Below are 21,353 nucleotides of genomic sequence, written 5' to 3' on the forward strand. Positions count from 1 at the left end.
TTTCTAGCGCCATGGGACCGTAGAACTTATATTCGGCACAACCATCAACTTGCTACCTTACGGAACCTAAAAAAATGAGCGAACTGTGTATGCTCTAAACACAGCGAAGATGGAGGTTTCAACTTGCTGTAAATGTTTCAGCGTGTCTAAGACTTGTTTTATTGTCCAGTTGTATTTTTAATAACACAGATGAAAGCTGAAAAACACTTTATCAATGTCAGTTGCTGATTTTCATGTTCTTTATTGCGTTAAATCTAGATACCACAGCAAAACATCTCTTTACTCTCCACTTTTTTTACAATTACAATTCAATTTTTTTTCAAAAATGCATAATTTGCGATGTTAATGATGTAAGACTCATGTGCTATTTCAAATGGCTCTGAGCATTATGGGACTTAACTTCTGAGGTCATCAGTCCCCTAGAACTTAGAACTACTTAAACCTAACTAACCTAAGGACATCACACACATCCATGCCCGAGGCGGGATTCGAACCTGCGACCGCAGCGGTCACGCGGTTCCGGGCTGTAGCGCCTAGAACCGCTCGGCCACCCCGGCCGGCATGTGCTATTTCACTTAATAATAATATGAAGTTGAGATTTGGTAGCTGAGACTGATTTATTTAGTGTACAGGGTGAACCAGAACTCCATCGACAAAAATTCGGTGGTCGTTCATGGATATCTTCTGGCTATTTTGGGGTATATAAGGTATTTGTGGTCTCCGGTGGCTCGATCCAGAATAATAACGTAATCATGAATTATTGAATTATTCAGATTTGTTACCAGAATTGTCTTTGTTTCTGTGAAATGACTTACACACCACCCAGAAAGCCTGTAATACGCAGTCACCAAACAGTAGTAACGCCAAAGGATCCTGTTATTCTCGGACGCCTATGTACAGGTGTTAAACTCCTGTGATGTGGTTGCCGCCGCTGCAGGAACAGCTGAGTGTAGCGTCGACGTGACGTTTCGCCATTACATTCAGTCAACCCGTAGACGATATGCCTGTCGGCCAAAGTCTTCATTAGTAAACGTATGCATACTGCTGTGTATCGCTGTTAACGTACAGCAAACACTGCTGGAAAAACAAACCCGCAACGGGACCGAGCAGTACTGAATGCAAGCTTGAGAACCAAGAGTAAAATACGCCCTACTGTTGTCAACAGCAATTACCGTGAGTGAATGGAACAAGTTTGTTTCCAAACAAGACACTATCTCATACCGCGGACATTTGCACTGCTGTGCAGATTTTTTTGATGCGATACCGATACTAGGGGCAAGGAATCAAACTAAATGTAATTACTCTGTGACGAACCACCGGAGACCATGGGCCCCTTACACCAAAACACTCGAAAAATATTCCTGAACAACCTCCGAGGATTTGTCTATGGATTTCTGATTCATTTTATATATATCTTAACTACCGTGGCACGCTCTTTGGTTCTTTTTTTGGGCAAGAGTCTCGTGAATTTAAAAAAAAATCTATTACCACCGTTCTGCATTAAGTTGGATCTAATGAAAACGGTTCATGAAGGCCTTGGCGAATGCTAGAAGCTTCCTTGACTGTCTGAAGGGAAATTGAAGGAAAACACGGTTTTTGTACTTGGCATTAAGAAAAAGTTGATTCCAACTGCTAATCCAAATCATTGTGGTTGGGTTGGAGTGTTGGTTATCATTCAGATATGTTGCTATCAAGTTCTGAAGTAGCAAAGAGGACCCACGTTATGTTTCTGGTATAGCCAGCATGCTGGAAACGTTCACGAAGTTAGACTGTTTGATGAACATCAAGTATCACTTTTTGAATAATTGTGGCTATTTCTTGTCCTAAAATTTTAAGTGCTGTCAACAGGAACAAAGTGAGCTCTTTAATCGAAACGTCATAATGATAGAAAGACGGTATCAGTGCCGCATGAACACCAATATGCTGGCAGACATCTATTGGTCACTTCACCGAAACATACAACAGGCATTTCATTGGAGAAAAAACTACGTTTTATGGTGCGGACGGAAAAGAGTAAGGCAATATAAGCAAAGGGACACGTAATTACTATGTAATAGAGAAGTATTTTCTGTTTATAATTCAACAAAAGATTCATTTATATCAAAAATAAATTCATTTATGTTACAAATGTTTTGCTCTGGAGTTAGATATGAATTAGTGCCAACGGCCTTGCCGCAGTGGTAATACCGGTTCCCGTCAGATCAACGAAGTTAAGCGTTGTCGGGCTTGGCTAGCACTTGGATGGGTGACCACCCTGTCTGCCGAGCGCTGTTGGCCAGCGGGGTGCACTCAGCCCTTGTGAGGCAAACTGAGGAGCTACTTGATTGGGAAGCAGCGGCTCCGGTCTCGGAAACTGACATACGGCCGGGAGAGCGGTATGCTGACCACATGCCCCTCCATATCCGCATTCAGTGACGCCTATGGGCTGAGGATGACACGGCGGCCGGTCAGTACCGTCGGGCCTTCATGGCCTGTTCGGGAGAAGTTTTAGTTTTGATATGAATTAAGTGTCCTATAGTCAATGAGATTAACTTACTGCTTAATAAAAAGTAATCGAAAAATATTTGCCTTTATATAACAATTCTAACAGATAACCTTGGGTGCCTGAAACATTTTCCCCAAACAGCTTGAGAAACTGCACACTAAGACAGTGTCACAAGAGAACGAAAGAGAAATAATGTCTTCTCTTGCAGAGGAATAAACTAAATGTTCATGAGGCAAATGCGACTGTCATCATTTTCTAGTGGTATTAAAATGATTTTTAAGACTTTTGTCATGAAAAAATATCATTTCTCTTCACTAGCAAAAATTTCACGAACCATAAGAAAATCAAAAATACTCAGAGACTCAAAATTTATCTGGTAGGTGTTTCAAGTGGGAAGACATTGGTTGTTACATTATTGTGTTCCCTTCCTTAAGTGTTGTAGTCGGTCACGTTCCACTCAAGACAGAAGACAAGAAATCAAATGTTGTATTCTGCTGTGTAGTATCTGTTGAATGAGATGGTTCTGTAGTTAAGCCTGGGACCCGTATTCTTGAGGAATGCCTTTCGTCTTGATTTAAGTTTTCTTGATATCCCTAAACATTTTCATCAATACTCCGTGAGCTACGTGACGGTGTGTGGCGGAAAATACTTCCTGTACAACTAACTGATCCCCCTCCGTTAACGTCGCGTGGGAAGAGTAGTTATCGGTAAACCACTACATTAGCTCTAACTTCTCCAATTTGCTCCTTGTGTTCATTTTGTTGTGTCTAGGCAAGACAGCCTAGACACAATGCGAGGAAGCCGAAAGGCACGCGCTATAAGTTCACGCTGGATGGCGTGAGGTCTGAAACAGGATACGTAATGAATGCTATAAAGAAAAGTACGTAGCTTCTGGAATACTTAACTTTAATCCATCCTTTTGGTACATCTGGAGATTGTGGCGATACAAGTGAGACTTTTTAGATACATGCAATGTTACTAATGGCGCCTTGCTAGGTCGTAGCCATTGACTTAGCTGAAGGCTATTCTAACTATCGGCTCGGCAAAGGAGCGAGGCTTCGTCAGTATAGTCGCTAGCTACGTCGTCCGTACAACTGGGGCGAGTGCTATTCCGTATCTCGAGACCTGCCTTGTGATGGCGCTCGGTCTGCGATCACACAGTGGCGACACGCGGGTCCGACATGTACTAATGGACCGCGGCCGATTTAAAACTACCATCTAGCAAGTGTGGTGTCTGGCGGTGACACCACACATTTCGTGAGACGTATGCAGACGGCCGTAATATGTTGTCAGACTCTTTCCGGAACGTACTCTCTCTGAATTTCTCCGTTATGCACAGCGCAGCTCTTTGTAGCGTCTGTGCCAATGGAGTTTGTTTAGCTTCTTCGTAACGCCCTCGCGTGGGCGAAATGATCCCGTCACAAAACGGCGGCGCTCCTCATTGAATATTGTCTATTACGTCTGTTAATTCTGTCTTTAATGGGGAGTGAATTTCCTTTCTCAAGTTGACAACTTATTTCCTCACGACTCTATGTCGCACTATTCTTTAATACTGTAAGGAGGTAGACATCGTAAAGATAAACATCTATGTCCATCTCTTTTCCGCTAACGGAGTTCATTAGAGGCCGAATTTTGTAACCACGGTAATCAGGTTGTCTGGCAGGTCATCGCTCTTATGTGTTAACCGACTGGCAACGGAAAATCGGTTTCTCAGTTTCGGAAGACATTGTGACGTGCAGGTCTTGTTCTAAAACTAATGTAACCTGCTTATGTTCGGTGCGCAATAACTCTGGTAGCACAAGGCATTATGTACGCAAAGGCTTCGTCGTAGCTCGCAGTTCCAGTAGTGGTTACCTAGTTTTGTTTCCTAGAACCAGTTGCCCCTCTGTCTTTGACTTCGCTCGTAGTCAAACGATTAACGAAAAATAAATTTCGTTGGTTCTGAAATCTACAGCAAGGGCCTCAGAACGCTAATGTGGTCCCCATAAATTCTCCGTAGTCAGTGAATGGCAGTGGGCGCGATTTCATCTTCATTGAATATGATAGCTACACACGCACTTTCCTCCCAGATGCCCTATTATGAGGTTCTCCTTGTGCTGTCCTCTAAATGCAGAAGAAAATATGTACCAGTGAGGGAGAAGTATTAGCTATCATCAAAGCCACTGATGTGCCTCTCAGTAAAACCCCCCAAGGCAATGGTTAGCACACTGGACTCACATTCGGGAGGACGGCGGTTCAAACCCGCGTCCGGCCATGCTGATTTAGGTTTTCCGTGATTTCCCTAGATCGCTTCATGCAAATGCTGAGACGGTTGCTTTGAAAGCGCACGGCCGATTCCCTTCCCCATCCTTCCCTGATCCGAGCTTTTGCTCCGTCTCTAACGATCTCGTTGTCGACGGGACGTTAAGCAATAATCTCTTCCTCCTCATCGTAAGAGAAGTGTTGCTGCTCCTAGAGCGATGCTCACTTGAGCACGGTTCGCACACCAGAAATGTCTACAACCCATACAGACGAATAGAATTACGGAAGTCTAGCTCTTTACACACACTGATCAGAAAAAAATGGGTGTAGACAAGGTTTCCATTCATTCTAATCCTCATTAAAAGAATGCGGAAGAGGATGGAGATTCAAACCACTCGTCATTCAGTTACGAGACTAGGTTTTAAAATCTCTGTAGCCCCTAACTCAGGCCTGAACGCCCCTCTTCGAATTTGATATTGCAGGGGAGCTTCAGGAGCTGCTATGTTACTGAGCTCAACACACTCAGTTACTACCGGTAAGCTTCGCCCATGCGGTCCAACCGTATTGTGATCTGTAAGGTCGACCGAACTAGCTGACACAAAGGTTAACACAGTTGGAATTTGTTTTTCGGAGGAGCGGCGCTCGAATCGCAATCGAGCTATCTCGATCTTAGGTTTTCTGTAGTTACACTAAAAACAAATGCTTTTATGATTTCCCCAACAAAACACTGCCGGTGTCCCTTCCTCCAACTGTCCAGTGGCGTTAGTGCTCCGTTTCTAATCGTTTCTAATGACTTCGATGTTTTATACCTTATAATACCTTTTATATCTTATAATGTACGATCTCTGAAATTCTATTCTATATATTCAAGACACGAGAGGATTTTGCATCTGTGGGACAACTGAGAAATACGGGCAACACGGTTAGTTTCCTAATACGATGTGTGATCGATGTTGCGGGCAAAACTGCTTCACATTTTCATGTCGAGCATTCAGAGAGAGTATCTGCCTGAGGCATCAAGGAATAGTCATGGAGAGAACTGGGACGGGGAGGGGAAGAATAAAAATTGTAGATGTAGACCTGGACAAAAATACTGTAAGCAGGTTCAAATGGATCCATTTTGCAGAAGTTATTCACGGATGAAGAGCCTTGTACAGGATAGAGTAGCGTGGACAGCTGCATCAAACCTATCTCCGGACAGAAGACCGCAATAACATGGTGTAGTAGTTGAAGGGCTACACGTCAACCACTCAAATGAGCAGTCTTAATTTGTGGAAGGTAGGAACCTAGCTGGAATACTTATTCTAAGCGAATCCCAGATATGCTCCATAGGATGAAATCAACAGGAAACGTTGGGTACAGCATTCGAGCGATAGCCCCATCTTGTATCATAGCTTCCACAAACTAAGCTATATGCCGTTCCGAACACTAAACCATATAAAGGGAACAGTCCTCCATGTAACTAACTTCAGTCATAACAAAAAATCGGAAAGTCTCTTTCATGTATTAGTGAGCGTTTCAGTAACGCGCAACTCCGTACATCCGCCAGTGCAACCTTGATCACACCATCTTCCTGCCACCACCATACTGGGACTTTTGTGCGCAAAAGTACGTGCTTTTCATTTTTAGCTGTTTCTCCCGAGTCGCTGTGTCTGCCAAATCTGAGTGTCAAAACACCCGGCATAATGCTGAAAATGAAATGTGTGTGAATTCCTAAGGAACCGAACTGCTGAGGTCATCGGTCCCTAGTCTTACACACTACTTAAACTGACTTAACCTAACTTACGCTAAGAAAAACACACACACCCATGTCCGAGGGAGGACTCCAACCTCCGGTGGGAGGGGCAGCGCAGTCCGTGACATGGCGCGTCAAACCACGCGGCCAACCCACGCGGTCGGCATAGTTCAAATGGCTCTGAGCACTATGCGACTTAACTTCTGAGGTCATCAGTCCCCTTAAACCTAACTAACCTAAGGACATCACACACATCCACGCCCGAGGCAGGATTCAAACCTGCGTCCGTAGCAGTCGCGCGGTTCCAGACTGTAGCGCCTAGAACCGCTCGACCACCCCGGCCGGCGGCCGGCATAGTGATGGTTCGTATCCATTGCCCGAAGTTTACGTTACAAAGCAGCTGAAACTGCATTGTGTCGGCATTCTTCAATCTTGACCATTACTGGAGCACGTGTACAGTCTCTTTTTGCTAAAAGTTTCCTAGCAAACCATAACAAGCGTCACATCACTGTACCTCACGTTTCGTAGCATTTTAGCAGAGCGTGTACAAAAACAGTTAACCGATACTTCTCTCTGACCCTCAGTCCCTCGCAGTACTTCACTCACAACACACCATCGACAACTATGCGTTCAACGGGCTTGTTTGATGCCAGAATGACATCCCGAACAAAGAGGTTTAAAACAACAATGTAGATTGGGTTATAATAAAACGTCAAAGAGTTTGGATGGGTAAGAGACATACACTCCTGGAAATGGAAAAAAGAACACATTGACACCGGTGTGTCAGACCCACCATACTTGCTCCGGACACTGCGAGAGGGCTGTACGAGCAATGATCACACGCATGGCACAGCGGACACACCAGGAACCGCGGTGTTGGGCGTCGAATGGCGCTAGCTGCGCAGCATTTGTGCGCCGCCGCCGTCAGTGTCAGCCAGTTTGCCGTGGCATACGGAGCTCCATCGCAGTCTTTAACACTGGTAGCATGCCGCGACAGCGTGGACGTGAACCGTATGTGCAGTTGACGGACTTTGAGCGAGGGCGTATAGTGGGCATGCGGGAGGCCGGGTGGACGTACCGCCGAATTGCTCAACACGTGGGGCGTGAGGTCTCCACAGTACATCGATGTTGTCGCCAGTGGTCGGCGGAAGGTGCACGTGCCCGTCGACCTGGGACCGGACCGCAGCGACGCACGGATGCACGCCAAGACCGTAGGAGCCTACGCAGTGCCGTAGGGGACCGCACCGCCACTTCCCAGCAAATTAGGGACACTGTTGCTCCTGGGGTATCGGCGAGGACCTTTCGCAACCGTCTCCATGAAGCTGGGCTACGGTCCCGCACACCGTTAGGCCGTCTTCCGCTCACGCCCCAACATCGTGCAGCCCGCCTCCAGTGGTGTCGCGACAGGCGTGAATGGAGGGACGAATGGAGACGTGTCGTCTTCAGCGATGAGAGTCGCTTCTGCCTTGGTGCCAATGATGGTCGTATGCGTGTTTGGCGCCGTGCAGGTGAGCGCCACAATCAGGACTGCATACGACCGAGGCACACAGGGCCAACGCCCGGCATCATGGTGTGGGGAGCGATCTCCTACACTGGCCGTACACCACTAGTGATCGTCGAGGGGACACTGAATAGTGCACGGTACATCCAAACCGTCATCGAACCCATCGTTCTACCATTCCTAGACCAGCAAGGGAACTTGCTGTTCCAACAGGACAATGCACGGCCGCATGTATCCCGTGCCACCCAACGTGCTCTAGAAGGTGTAAGTCAACTACCCTGGTCAGCAAGATCTCCGGATCTGTCCCCCATTGAGCATGTTTGGGACTGGATGAAGCGTCGTCTCACGCGGTCTGCACGTCCAGCACGAACGCTGGTCCAACTGAGGCGCCAGGTGGAAATGGCATGGCAAGCCGTTCCACAGGACTACATCCAGCATCTCTACGATCGTCTCCATGGGAGAATAGCAGCCTGCATTGCTGCGAAAGGTGGATATACACTGTACTAGTGCCGACATTGTGCATGCTCTGTTGCCTGTGTCTATGTGCCTGTGGTTCTGTCAGTGTGATCATGTGATGTATCTGACCCCAGGAATGTGTCAATAAAGTTTCCCCTTCCTGGGACAATGAATTCACGGTGTTCTTATTTCAATTTCCAGGAGTGTACATGCGTGCCACTAAACGAAGCAAATGCATCCTGGGATGCTCTCCGTGAGAGGCACCTCCGGGCATCTCTGTGAGCCTCGCTGCCTCTACAACATACTTTGATATACGAGGTTTGTCCAGAAAGTAAGTTCCGATCGGTCGCGAAATGGAAACCACTGAGAAAATTCGGTGAAGCTTTGCACAGATGTGTTGGGCAGTGCCTCTAGTATGCCCGTCGACCGTGTCGCGTCGCTCTTTTCAGTTTTGAGTGAACAGTGAGCACGTAAAGATGCGTAGGGAATAGCATCTCCCGCCTGGTTAGAGATTTCGCCTGTGTCAAGAAGTCCACATAACACAACTGTCGAGCAGTTCCTTCTTCATCTCAATTCTCGGCCGCACACTGCAGGGGCAATGAAGACTCTCCGATAAGAAGTGTTTGATCACCCACAATACAGTCCGTAATTGTATCCTCCTGAGTCTCATCTCTGCTCAGAAGAACCGCTGGCTATGAAGACAAAATTTTTCTTCAGACAACGAGCTGCAGATCAGTGCTGATAACTGGCCGAAAGCACAGGCGGCTGCTTTCTATGACGACGATATTGGAAAGTTGATACAGCACTATGACAAAACTCGAAGTTGGTGCGGCGACTATGTAGAGAAGTAGGTGGAAGGTGTACCTAACTGTTGCAAATAAAAGGTTTCTGGTTTTCACTGTGGTTTCCATTTTCCGACCGATCGGAACTTACTTTCTGGACAACCCTCGTATATGTGCCATAGAATAGAGTAATGTGCTTATCTGCGATACTTAAGAAATAGCGTTAAAGAAGGAGCCCTGCAGGAAGAGCTCCTATCTCGGAAACCATTCTGAATAGGGCATATGCGCATTTGGAGTTTTTTTGCTTCATAAGGGCTTCCTGTCGCACTCTGAATGCTGACCATTCCTCCTGGGACGTCCTGTATAAACCAAGAAGAGTCAGCCTAACCAAATGACTCTCCTCCCCCCCCCCCATTTTCCCTCTCCCTTTAAGTATTACTAATATTTAGGGTTAAAACGAGTATGACCAATGCACCGTAGTGACGGCTCTCCGGTGCTGCTAATGAAGTGGTGTGTGGTATTGGCATCTTCACGGTCTCATGAGTGGGTGGCGTGTCGTGTTAGTCATTACTAATCTCGTAGTACTGCATTTCCGTTGCAGCAAAGTGTGATTTCTTTTAACGTGTCAAACGTGTGCAAGTGTCAAATGTCTTTCCACGGTCTGTGAAGACTTAACAGGGGTAGTAGTAGTAGTAGTAGTAGTAGAAGTAGTAGTAGCTTTATTCATCCATAGATCTCTTTTTACAAGGATATAGGACATGTCAAAGTATTTACAAATTTAGATCAATTTAAAAGAAGCTACTTCGTATACACATATACAGGGTGTTACAAAAAGGTACGGCCAAACTTTCAGGAAACATTCCTCACACACAAAGAAAGAAAATGTTATGTGGACATGTGTCCGGAAACGCTTACTTTCCTTGTTAGAGCTCATTTTATTACTTCTCTTCAAATCACATTAATCATGGAATGGAAACACACAGCAACAGAACGTACCGGCGTGACTTCAAACACTTTGTTACAGGAAATGTTCAAAATGTCCTCCGTTAGCTAGGATACATGCATCCACCCTCCGTCGCATGGAATCCCTGATGCGCTGATGCAGCCCTGGAGAATAGCGTATTGTATCACAGCCGTCCACAATACGAGCACGAAGAGTCTCTACATTTGGTACCGGGGTTGCGTAGACAAGAGCTTTCAAATGCCCCCCATAAATGAAAGTCAAGAGGGTTGAGGTCAGGAGAGCGTGGAGGCCATGGAATTGGTCCGGCGCTGCCATTCCATCGGTCACCGAATCTGTTGTTGAGAAGCGTACGAACACTTCGACTGAAATGTGCAGGAGCTCCATCGTGCATGAACCACATGTTGTGTCGTACTTGTAAAGGCACATGTTCTAGCAGCACAGGTAGAGCATCCCGTATGAAATCATGATAACGTGCTCCATTGAGCGTAGGTGGAAGAAACTAAAATGAGCTCCGACATGGAAATTAAGCGTTTCCGGGCGCATGTCCACGTAACGTCTTTTCTTTATTTGTGTGTGAGGAATGTTTCCTGAAAGTTTGGCCGTACCATTTTGTAACACCCTGTATATATACAGACTTCTAGCTAGAGACAATCATTAGATTTACTCCTGGTATACAATACTTTTTTTACAAATAACTTGTTAAATAATGTAATGCCACATTGTTCACTCATATCTCACTATCAGTCACTGCACACACTATACACACATTGTTTCATAATACTTCATTCACTACACATGCACATACTGGTGATCTCTGGGCCATTTTCTTTCTGCAACTTCCCATTAGCTATCCTGAAAAACTGAGTCAGCATCCGCCTGCCGGAGTGGCCGAGCGGTTCTAGGCGCTACAGTCTGGAACCGCGCGACCGCTACGGTCGCAGGTTCGAATCCTGCCTCGGGCATGGATGTGTGTGATGTCCTTAGGTTAGTTAGGTTTAAGTAGTTCTAAGTTCTAGGGAACTGATGACCTCAGAAGTTAAGCCCCATAGTGCTCAGAACCATTTGAATTTTGAGTCAACATCCCTCCATAATGAGTGAGACGTTGAGCTCAGAAAGAGCCAGGAATGACTTCCGGGTCGCATCATGAGGCACATAGACGAACTAACTTGATAGCAAGACTTGAAAACTTTACTGAGCGACGAGTGTTGTCGATGCGTCACGCGTATCGTGGGTGGGTGTACTGAATTGGGGATGCCGCAGCTGTTGCGACCTCCATAGAACGAGCGGGACTGCCTTATGACTTCTTCGCCGCACCCACTACCACGCCCGTTTCCAGGAAGAGGTCCAACATCGTTGCCGTTGTCACTGACTTGCTGCACTGCATACCAAAATGGGCGTCTCTGATCGAGATATATGACGGTCAGCCTCGTATCCAGGAGGAACTGAGTTCAGACAATCTGATTTATGTTTTCTGTGTTTTTCTTTAATCTTATCGTAGAAGATAGATTAAAGAAAAGCAAACCTAGGTTTATAACAGTTAGAGGAAGCTTTTGGCAATATTGACTGGAAATCATGCTTCGAAATTTTGATGGTAGCAGGGATATAATACACGGAGCGAAAGTTTATTTACAACTTGTGAAGAAAACAGACTGCAGCTATAAGAGTCGAAGAACACGAAAGGAAAGCAGTAGTTGAGAAGGCAGTGAAACAGGATTGTAGCCATTCTCCAGTTTTATTCGATCTGCATATTGAGAAAGCAGTAAACCAAATAAAGGAGGAATTTGAAAAGAGAATTAAAGTTGAGGGAGAAGAAATAAAAATTTTGACCTTTTCCAATGACACTGCAGAGACAACAAGGGACTTGAAAGAGTAATTGAACGGGGTGGATAATGTTTTCAAAGAGGTTATAAGATGAACATGAAAGAAAATAAAATAGGGATAATGGAATGAAGTGCGATCAAATCAGACTGTGCCGAGGGAGTTAGATTAGGAAATGAGACATGAAGATAGATTAAAGAAAAGCAAACTTAGGTTTATAAGAGTTAGAGAAAGCTTTTGGCAATGTTGACTGGAAATCATACTTCGAAATTTTGATGGTAGCAGAGATATAATACACGGAGCGAAAGGTTATTTACAACTTGTGAAGAAAACAGACTGCAGCTATAAGAGTCGAAGGACACGAAAGAAAAGCAGTGGTTGAGAAGGAAGTGAAACAGACTTGTAACCATTCTCCAATTTTATTCGAACTGCATATTGAGTAAGCAGTAAAACAAATCAAGGGGTAATTAGAAAAGGTAATTAAAGTTGAGGGAGAAGAAATAAAAATTTTGAGCTTTTTCAATGACACTGAGGAGACAACAAGGGACTTGAAAGAGTAATTGAACGGGGTGGATAATGTTTTCAAAGAGGTTATAAGATGAACATGAAAGAAAATAAAACGGGGGTAATGGAATGAAATGCAATCAAATCAGACTATGCTGAGGGAATTAGATTAGGAAATGAGACATGAAAAGGAAAAATTTGGAAATTTGTGGAAATACGTGCTGAGGTCATCGGTCCCTAGATTTACGCACTGCTTAAACTAACTTACGCTAAGAAGAACACACACACCCATGCCCGAGGGAGGACTCGAACCTCCGACGGGAGGAGCCGCGCGAACTGTGACAAGACGCCGCAGACCGCACGACTATCCCGCGTGGCACATGGAAAGTAGTTGATGAATTTTGCTATATGGACAGCAAAATAACTGACAAAGGGTGAATTAGAGATGATATAAAATGGAGACTGTCTATAGCAAGCAAAAATTTTCTGGAAAAAAAGAAATTATGAACATATAAAATAAATTTAAATATTAGGAATTCTTTTCTGAAGATATTTGTCTCCATTGTATCTTTAAACGGAAGTGAAACACGATCTATCTTCCAATTCAGACAAGAATAGAATCTTCTGAAGTGTGACGCTATAGAAGAATGCTAAGGATTTGATGGATAGGTTGAATAACTAATGAGGAAGTACTAAATTGACGTGAACAAGAAAGAAATTTATGACACAGCTTGACTAAAAGATTGGATCGGATGACATGACACATTCCGAGGCATGACGGAAACTTTAAGTTGCTAATGGAGGGAAGTTTGAGGGGAGCGGGTTTGTAGATGTAGACCAAGTGATACACACAGTAATAAGATTCAAACAGATGAATGGATTTCAGGTCCACCTATTATGCAAACAACTTTTTTATGTAAACCCAAATATGTTCAGCACATTTCTGCCTGCGTCAGTGGATGCTTTTTATTCAGTTCTGAATTTTTTCTACATTGTTGGGTTACGTGGGACCCTCTGTACGTTACTGTAGATTGGTAGCTTCTCAGCGTTAGATTTGTAGTGTCCGTTCTCATATGTTGTTGAAATGCACGTACGTATACAACACATGTTTTGCGGAACTTCACTCGCAGTGAACAGTTAACAGTTTTTCACTAAAGCCAGTCCCTTATGAGTGAGGTCCTGAAAGAACATGGATTTGTGGGTGCACCTCTACAACAGAAGAAAACAGATATTCCGAAACTATGAGAAGCTACCAATATGCAGCATTGTACAATGGGTCCTACATAACCCAACGACGTAGGAAAAATTAAGAACTGAATGAAGAGCACTTACTGACGATGGCACAAAGGTGCTGAAACATTTTTGGGTTTATATGGAAAACAGTTTTTGCATAACTAGTGGACCTGATGTCCAGTAATTTTGTCTGCAACTAGGGACAGCGCAAGAGTTTCAAAACTAACTGGTGAATAATGCTTCAAGTGGATGTAGGTCGCAGTAGCTAAACAGAGACGAAGAGGCTTGCACGGGATAGAGTAGTGTGGACAGAGGCATCATTCAGTCCTAGGACTGAAGACCACAATAGCTGAAGAGGGAAGCCTAGATGCTTCCGTATGGCCGGCCGCTGGTGGCCGAGCGGTTCTAGGCGCTTCAGTCTGGAACCACGCGACCGCTACGGTCGCAGGTTCGAATCCTGCCTCGGGCATGGATGCGTGTGATGTCCATAGGTTAGTTAGGTTTAAGTAGTTCTAAGTTCTAGGGGACTGACGACCTGAGATGTTAAGTCCCATAGTGCTCAGAGCCATTTTGGTTCCGTATACACCACTCACCACTAAAAATTGCAACGCCACGAAGGCAGCGTGGATCAGAACTGAAATTGGCACGATGTTTCCTTCATACTCGTCTATGCAACCGCAGAAAGGAGCTAGGAATGACGCCATACATACATTCTGTGTATAAGGAAAGATTACGTAGCGGGTTTCTCATTGAGAAATCGCATTTGAATGTTACTTGTTGATAAGAATTTCGTGCTTTGCCTCGTGTAAGGAGAAGTAAAGCCCTCCAGTACATGTCGGAATTCGACAGCGACAGGAAGGTGGACTATCGAAACCGTAATTTATCGGTCCATAATGGTGCTACCACAATTGGTTGGGATCCCACGATTGTTAACCAGTAGAGAATCGATTGGTTCAGAAGCACCATACTCAACGCCATGAAGGACTTCAACGGCCCCAAGCGACTAGCGCCCGAGAGGGCAGACATATTGTTCGCTCGGCCGTGCAAGATCGTAAAGTAGAACAAATGGAGCCATTCATGCATTCAGGGCAAATTAAAAATGAAACCTTAATTGTGAGTTTGCACAGTGGACATTGTTCTTCCCTTCGAAGAAAAACTACTAAAGAATAAAGAGGTCTTTTTCGTAGAATAGCTCACTTACCTCCAAAAAGCACAACAGGCCTTTCAGTCACACACATAGCCTGTGCTGATTATACGGTGAGCCCTGTATTCGGCACAGCAGTAAGAAGCTGTTTACAAACAGCAGTTGAACCTGGTGATGAGCGAGCGTGGCCGGCAGAATGGCGTGGCTTTTGAAACAAGTCACGACACACACTCATTTTCCAAGGGCTGCCACACTGCATGTAAGCGTCGCTGAGCCCACGCCATTGTCATTGTCAAGGAAACGACCTGCCGGTGCACTGCCACGGCATGGCACAGGCCAGACGTTCACTCGTTCTTACGAGCGCTGCTACACGCTAAGCGTCTGGCGAAAATTAGATGTTTACCTGCTCTCCTGGTACACCACACTTTTCTCTGGCGCAGTGTAGCGCGTGCAGTTGCATATCTCGTGTGAGAAAACCTTAGGTCATTTTAATTTCGGCCGTGTAACTTTTTTTTTTTTTTTGTAGAAGTCTGATGTGGAATAACCTCTCCGCAACTATATTTGTAGTTCGCATACGATCTACATATACATCTACATTTATACTCCGCGAGCCACCCAACGGTGTGTGGCGGAGGGCACTTAACGTGCCACTGTCATTACCTCCCTTTACTGTTCCAGTCGCGTATGGTTCGCGCGACGAACGACTGCCGGAAAGCCTCCGTGCGCGCTCGAACCTCTCTAATTTTACATTCGTGATCTCGTCGGGAGGTATAAGTAGGGGGAAGCAATATATTCTATACTTCATCCAGAAACGCACCCTTCCGAAACCTGGACAGCAAGCTACAACGCGATACAGAGCGTCTCTCTTGCAGTCTGCCACTTGAGTTTGCTAAACATTTCCGTAACGCTATCACGCTTACAAAATAACCCTGTGACGAAACGCGCCGCTCTTCTTTGGATCTTCTCTATCTCCTCTGTCAAACCGACCTGGTACGTATCCCACACTGATGAGCAATACTCAAGTAGAGGTCGAACGAGTGTTTTGTAAGCCAGCTCCTTTGTTGATGGACTACATTTTCTAAGCATTCTCCCAATGAATCTCAACCTGACACCCGCCTTACCAAAAATTAATTTTATATAATCATTTCACATCAAATCGTTCCGCACGCATACTCCGAGATATTTTACAGAAGTAACTGCTACCAGTGTTTGTTCCGCTATCATATAATCATACAATAAAGGATCCTTCTTTCTATGTATTCGCAGTACATTACATTTGTCTATGTTAAGGATCAGTTGCCACTCCCTGCACCAAGTGCCTATCCGCTGCAGATCTTCCTGCATTTCACTGCAATTTTCTAATGCTGCAATTTCTCTGTATACTACAGCATCATCCGCGAAAAGCCGCATGGAACTTCCGACACTATCTACTAGGTCATTTATATATATTGTGAAAAGCAATGGTTCCATAACACTCCCCTGTGGCACGCCAGATGTTACTTTAACGTCTGTAGACGTCTCTCCATTGAGAACAACATGCTGTGTTCTGTTTGCTAAAAACTCTTCAATCCAGCCACACAGCTGGTGTGATATTCCGTAGGCTCTTACTTTGTTTATCAGGCGACAGTGCGGAACTGTACCCAACGCCTTCCGGAAGTCAAGGAAAATGGCATCTACCTGGAAGCCTGTATCTAATATTTTCTGGGTCTCATGAATAAATAATGCGTGTTGGGTCTCACACGATCGCTGTTTCCGGAATCCATGTTGATTCCTACAGAGTGCAGCTTAATCTGATAGCATTTAATTGTGAATCTCCAAGAAACCATATGGAGTAATTTTTCTGTTGTTAACCGTGAAGACTGATTCTGTGCGATAAAAATTGTGATGATTTTCGATTAATCAGTATATTTCATAGTATACCAATCCGCAACACTTATGAAATATATTTTTTATTGATCAAAATCTTGCACGAAGAAGTCGTTATACAATACCACTGTTTCGGTGTCTTGGCCCCGTCGTCAGATATATCTGAAATCTAGCAGTAGTAGGACGTCATGTCCATGCCCAAACAACTAGTAGGCAAACATCTACAATAGGTGGACCGTCATCCACAATTTGGGATGGACGTGATGTCCTGCTACTGCTAGATTTCAGATACACCTGAAGATGGTTCGAAGACCCCGAAATCGTGATAGTATATAGCGACTTCTGTTGTGCAATATTTCGGTCCATAAAAAAATATTTTACAACTGTGGAGGTTTTGTTTACCATTAAAATGTTGCAGAACAGTTGTAGACGTTCGACAAATGAAAATTTATGATTAGTATGTCTTTATCATCAACCTATTATGAAACTCCCTGGCAGATTAAAACTGTGTGCCGGGTCGAGGCTCCAACTCGGGACCTTTGACTTTCTCGGTTAAGTGCTCTACCAACTGAGCTACCCAAGCACAACTCACACACCGTCGTCACAGCTTTACTTCTGCCAGTACCTCGTCTCCTACCTTCCAAACTTTACAGAAGCTCTCCTGCGAACCTTGCAGAACTAGCACTCCTGAAAGAAAGGATATAGCGGAGACATGGCTTAGCCACAGCCTGGGGGATGTTTCCAGAATGAGATTTTCACTCTGCAGCGGAGTGTGCGCTGATATGAAACTTCCTGGCAGATTAAAACTGTGTGCCCGACCGAGACTCGAACTCGGGACCTTATGGTCTTCGGCTATAAATATTCTTGCAGTTTATGGATTTTTTTTCTTTTGCTTATACCATTTGTATTGGAATCCAACGAAGAATTTCATAATATAATTCAAATCCTTTAAGCGTTATATTATCTCTTCCTCCTTGACAGAATAATTTGGATAGATGTGTATTCCTTAAATTACATTGTAGCTTAGCAGACAGAACTGCTGTCGCTGTATATTGTTTCATTATGGTAGTATTCAATAAACAGGTCGTTAATGAATTTCTGAAGCATAAGAAGAACTGTTAAATTCCTGTTAAAAAACCGATCTTAGGATGCTGTTAACTACAGAGAGGACTGTCGTTTCAGCCGTGACCACGCGATATTAGTTGCTAAAAGGGAAAATAAAGGTGTTCCTTATTGATTAATACTGTCGACGACGAGGTAATCAGAAACAAAGAATAGGCTCATATAAAACATGGATGAGATATAAAATCGCTCATAGCCTTTTCATAGGAACTATCCTATCATTCGCTTACGTTTTTTAAGTAAACGAACGGAAATCTCTCGACGAAGGGACGGGGCTTTCAGCCCCACTTCTCCCGAATGAGACTCCAGTGTTTTATCCACTTGTTCTTTTTGATCGTTAAAAATAGTAACAAAAGATGAAGTTTGTCGCTCGATCTATTATGTATACATCATTACTAATTATTACACTTCTCAGTTGGACCGTAAATACATTTCAAGGAGTTGAAACTAGGGCTAATTTATTAGTGACTCTACGCCAATTCGGGGCATTGCAGCAATCGTATTACAGCCCGGTACGTGAAAAAGGAGGAAAGCCACTTTATGGCCTGCCTGTGCCCCATTCAGACAGGAAGCAGCGAAATCCGGAATTTCACCTTGTGCTGCAGTTGAAGCTTTCAGCATCCAGTTTCATTCTTACGATACGGGGAATTAAAAAACATCAGATGAACACAGTCTCATGATTTGATTATGATTTCTAATAATAACACGTTTCTATACGCTAAAAGGGTTCGTGACCGTTCCATTTAATATGTAAGTTACACGGACTGGCAGGATAAAAGAGGCCCTATGTTATACTGAACGTGAAACTTGAAGCTATCTGACTTGTTATTTCTTAATGCTAGGGCGGCTCTCGAGCTGGGTCACGCGGCGCTTTAATGATTAGTGCTGCATTCAGTTTGAAGCTTGTTGTGAATAAAGTTCTGCAGGTGCCTTTTTAAATCGAACGAAGAGTGTTTATGGTTGAAAATTTTTCTGGCTATAAATCGTTTAAAACATTAAATGAAAGGTTCACGATAAAATATCCAGGGACAGCTGCTCCTACAGAAAGTGCTGTGCAGAAACTGATCACTAAATTTAGAGCAACAAGTTCAGTCGCTAACACCAAACGTAGCCGTGTAAAGGAAGTTTACTCGCCTGATAATGTTGAATGTACTCACGAGACTACGGAAAGAAGTCCACAGAAATGAACTAGATGTCTATCCTCCCAACTAAACATCAAACGAACGTCTTATCAGAACATGATGAAGCTGTTACATATGCGAACATATAAAAGATCTGCCTACGTGTTACTTTTATTTGTGGGGTAACGTAAAGGATAAAGTCTACAGTAACAACCGGCATACCGTCGAAGAAAAAAACAAATGTTTCCAATGCGAATGCGGAAATCAAATCAAATGAATTAGCAAAAGTTTCCAGAAACATGCTGAGGAGTGCTGAGGTCTGTATCACCTCCTGTGAACTATTGACTTATTGGGTGCTCAGTACGGTGTTTCATAATGATAATTTTCTGCTCTGTATTCTGTATTTACAGTAAACGAGTGAACTGTCTGTGTGTTGTGTATAAAACATGGGACCACTTTTATTTTGGCCACCCTGTAGTTTTCGAAATTCGGTGGAAACGGATCACCGTCAACAAGCGGCTGGTGAGGGCCTCAGTTCATACGATCATATCGAGAGGTTTGGGTTTAAAACAATGTGAATGGCGTAATATCTGCTAATATGAAGTACGAGCAACCATAAACTAGTTAGTTAGTTACTTATTGCGTCGGTCGTATTCACGACAAACGTTGTGATTTGGAGCATGTCAGCAGGAACCTTAATAAAACCACCAAAGTGCAGGGATTAGATTAGATTAGTTTTTCGTTCCATAGATCCGTGCTGAGAAGATCCTCGTGGATGTGGAACATGTCAATTTTTTTTAAAGCTGAAATAATACTAATAGTATGAATAAATACAATACATCATTTGTTTCTGATAAAAAATTCGTCAGTGGAGTAGAAGGAGTTGGCCACTAGTAAGTCTTTCTGGCTTTTTGTAAACTGATCTTTGTTTGTAACTAAATTTTTTGTGTTTGCTGGCAAATTATTGAAGATGAGTGTTCCTGAGGGACGGATTCCTGACTGGAAATGGAGGAAAAAAGGTCTTATGAACATGTGTCCGGAAATGCATCGTTGCCATACTAGATGGCGCTCACGAGTGAATGTTCCTCTGACCACGTGCCGTGTGTTCCTTGTGTGGTAGCCCGTGTGAGTGACGCAGCGCACTGCATACAGCAGAATGGTCCCATATTCATGTCACGAACAAGCCGAGATTGTGTCTGCGCATGGTCAAGCAGATGGAAACGGTAGAGAGGCAGCACGGATGAATCAAAACAAGTTCTCTTACAGACACCAACAAAATTACACACTATTTCAAGCCCATGTTGAGCGTCTGTCTAAAAGGACCCATGATCACACACACACACGCACACACACACACACACACACACACACACACACACACAGGGTGGTCCATTGATAGTGACCTGGCCAAATATCTCACGAAATAAGCATCAAACGAAAAAACTACAAAGAACGAAGCTCGTCTAACTTGAAGGGGGAAACCAGGTGGCGCTATGGTTGGCCCGCTAGATGCTGCTGCCATAGGTCAAACGGATATCAACTGCGTTTTTTTTAAATAGAAACCCCCATTTTTATTACATATTCTTGTAGTACGTAAAGAAATATGAATGTTTTAGTTGGACCACTTTTTTCGTTTTGTGATAGATGGCGCTGTAATAGTCACAAACGTATAAGTACGTGGTATCACGTAACATTCCGCCAGTGCGGACGTGTTAAAATGGACCGTTTACCAATTGCGGAAAAGCTCGATATCGTGTTGATGTATGGCTGTTGTGATCAATATGCCCACCGGGCATGTGCTGTGTATGCTGCTCGTTATCCTGGACGACATCATCCAAATGTCCGGACCGTTCGCCGGATAGTTACGCTATTTAAGGAAACAGGAAGTCTTCAGCCACATGTGAAATGTCAACCACGACCTGCAGCAAATGATGGTGCTCAAGTAGGTGTTTTAGCTGCTGTCGCGGCTAATCCGCACATCAGTAGCAAACAAATTGCGCGAGAATTGGGAATCTCAAGAACGTCGGTGTTGAGAATGCTACAGCAACATCGATTGCACCCGTACCATATTTCTGTGCACCAGGAATTGCATGGCGACGACTTTGAACGTCGTGTACAGTTCTGCCACTGGGCTCAAGAGAAAGTACGGGACGATGACAGATTTTTTGCACGCGTTCTATTTAGCGACGAAGCGTCATTCACCAACAGCGGTAACGTAAACCGCCATAATACGCACTATTGGGCAACGGAAAATCCACGATTGCTGCGACAAGTGGAACATCAGCGACCTTAGCGGGTTAATGTATGGTGCGGCATTATGGGAGGAAGGATAATTGCCCCCCATTTTATCGATGGCAATCTAAATGGTGCAATGTATACTG

At 44.2% G+C, this 21,353-nt stretch overlaps 1 protein-coding gene and 1 pseudogene across 1 annotated transcript in view; both read left to right on the forward strand.

The window, feature by feature from the left end:
* The window catches only part of LOC126474187 (serine-rich adhesin for platelets-like), a 382,843-nt gene that overhangs the window by 5,315 nt on the left and 356,175 nt on the right, over window positions 1–21,353 (forward strand). The gene's annotated exons all lie outside the window — the stretch shown is intronic.
* Window positions 2,160–2,277, forward strand: LOC126476687 (5S ribosomal RNA; annotated as a pseudogene).

The sequence above is a fragment of the Schistocerca serialis genome, chromosome 4, assembly GCF_023864345.2.
Source record: "Schistocerca serialis cubense isolate TAMUIC-IGC-003099 chromosome 4, iqSchSeri2.2, whole genome shotgun sequence".
NCBI lineage: Eukaryota > Metazoa > Arthropoda > Insecta > Orthoptera > Acrididae > Schistocerca > Schistocerca serialis.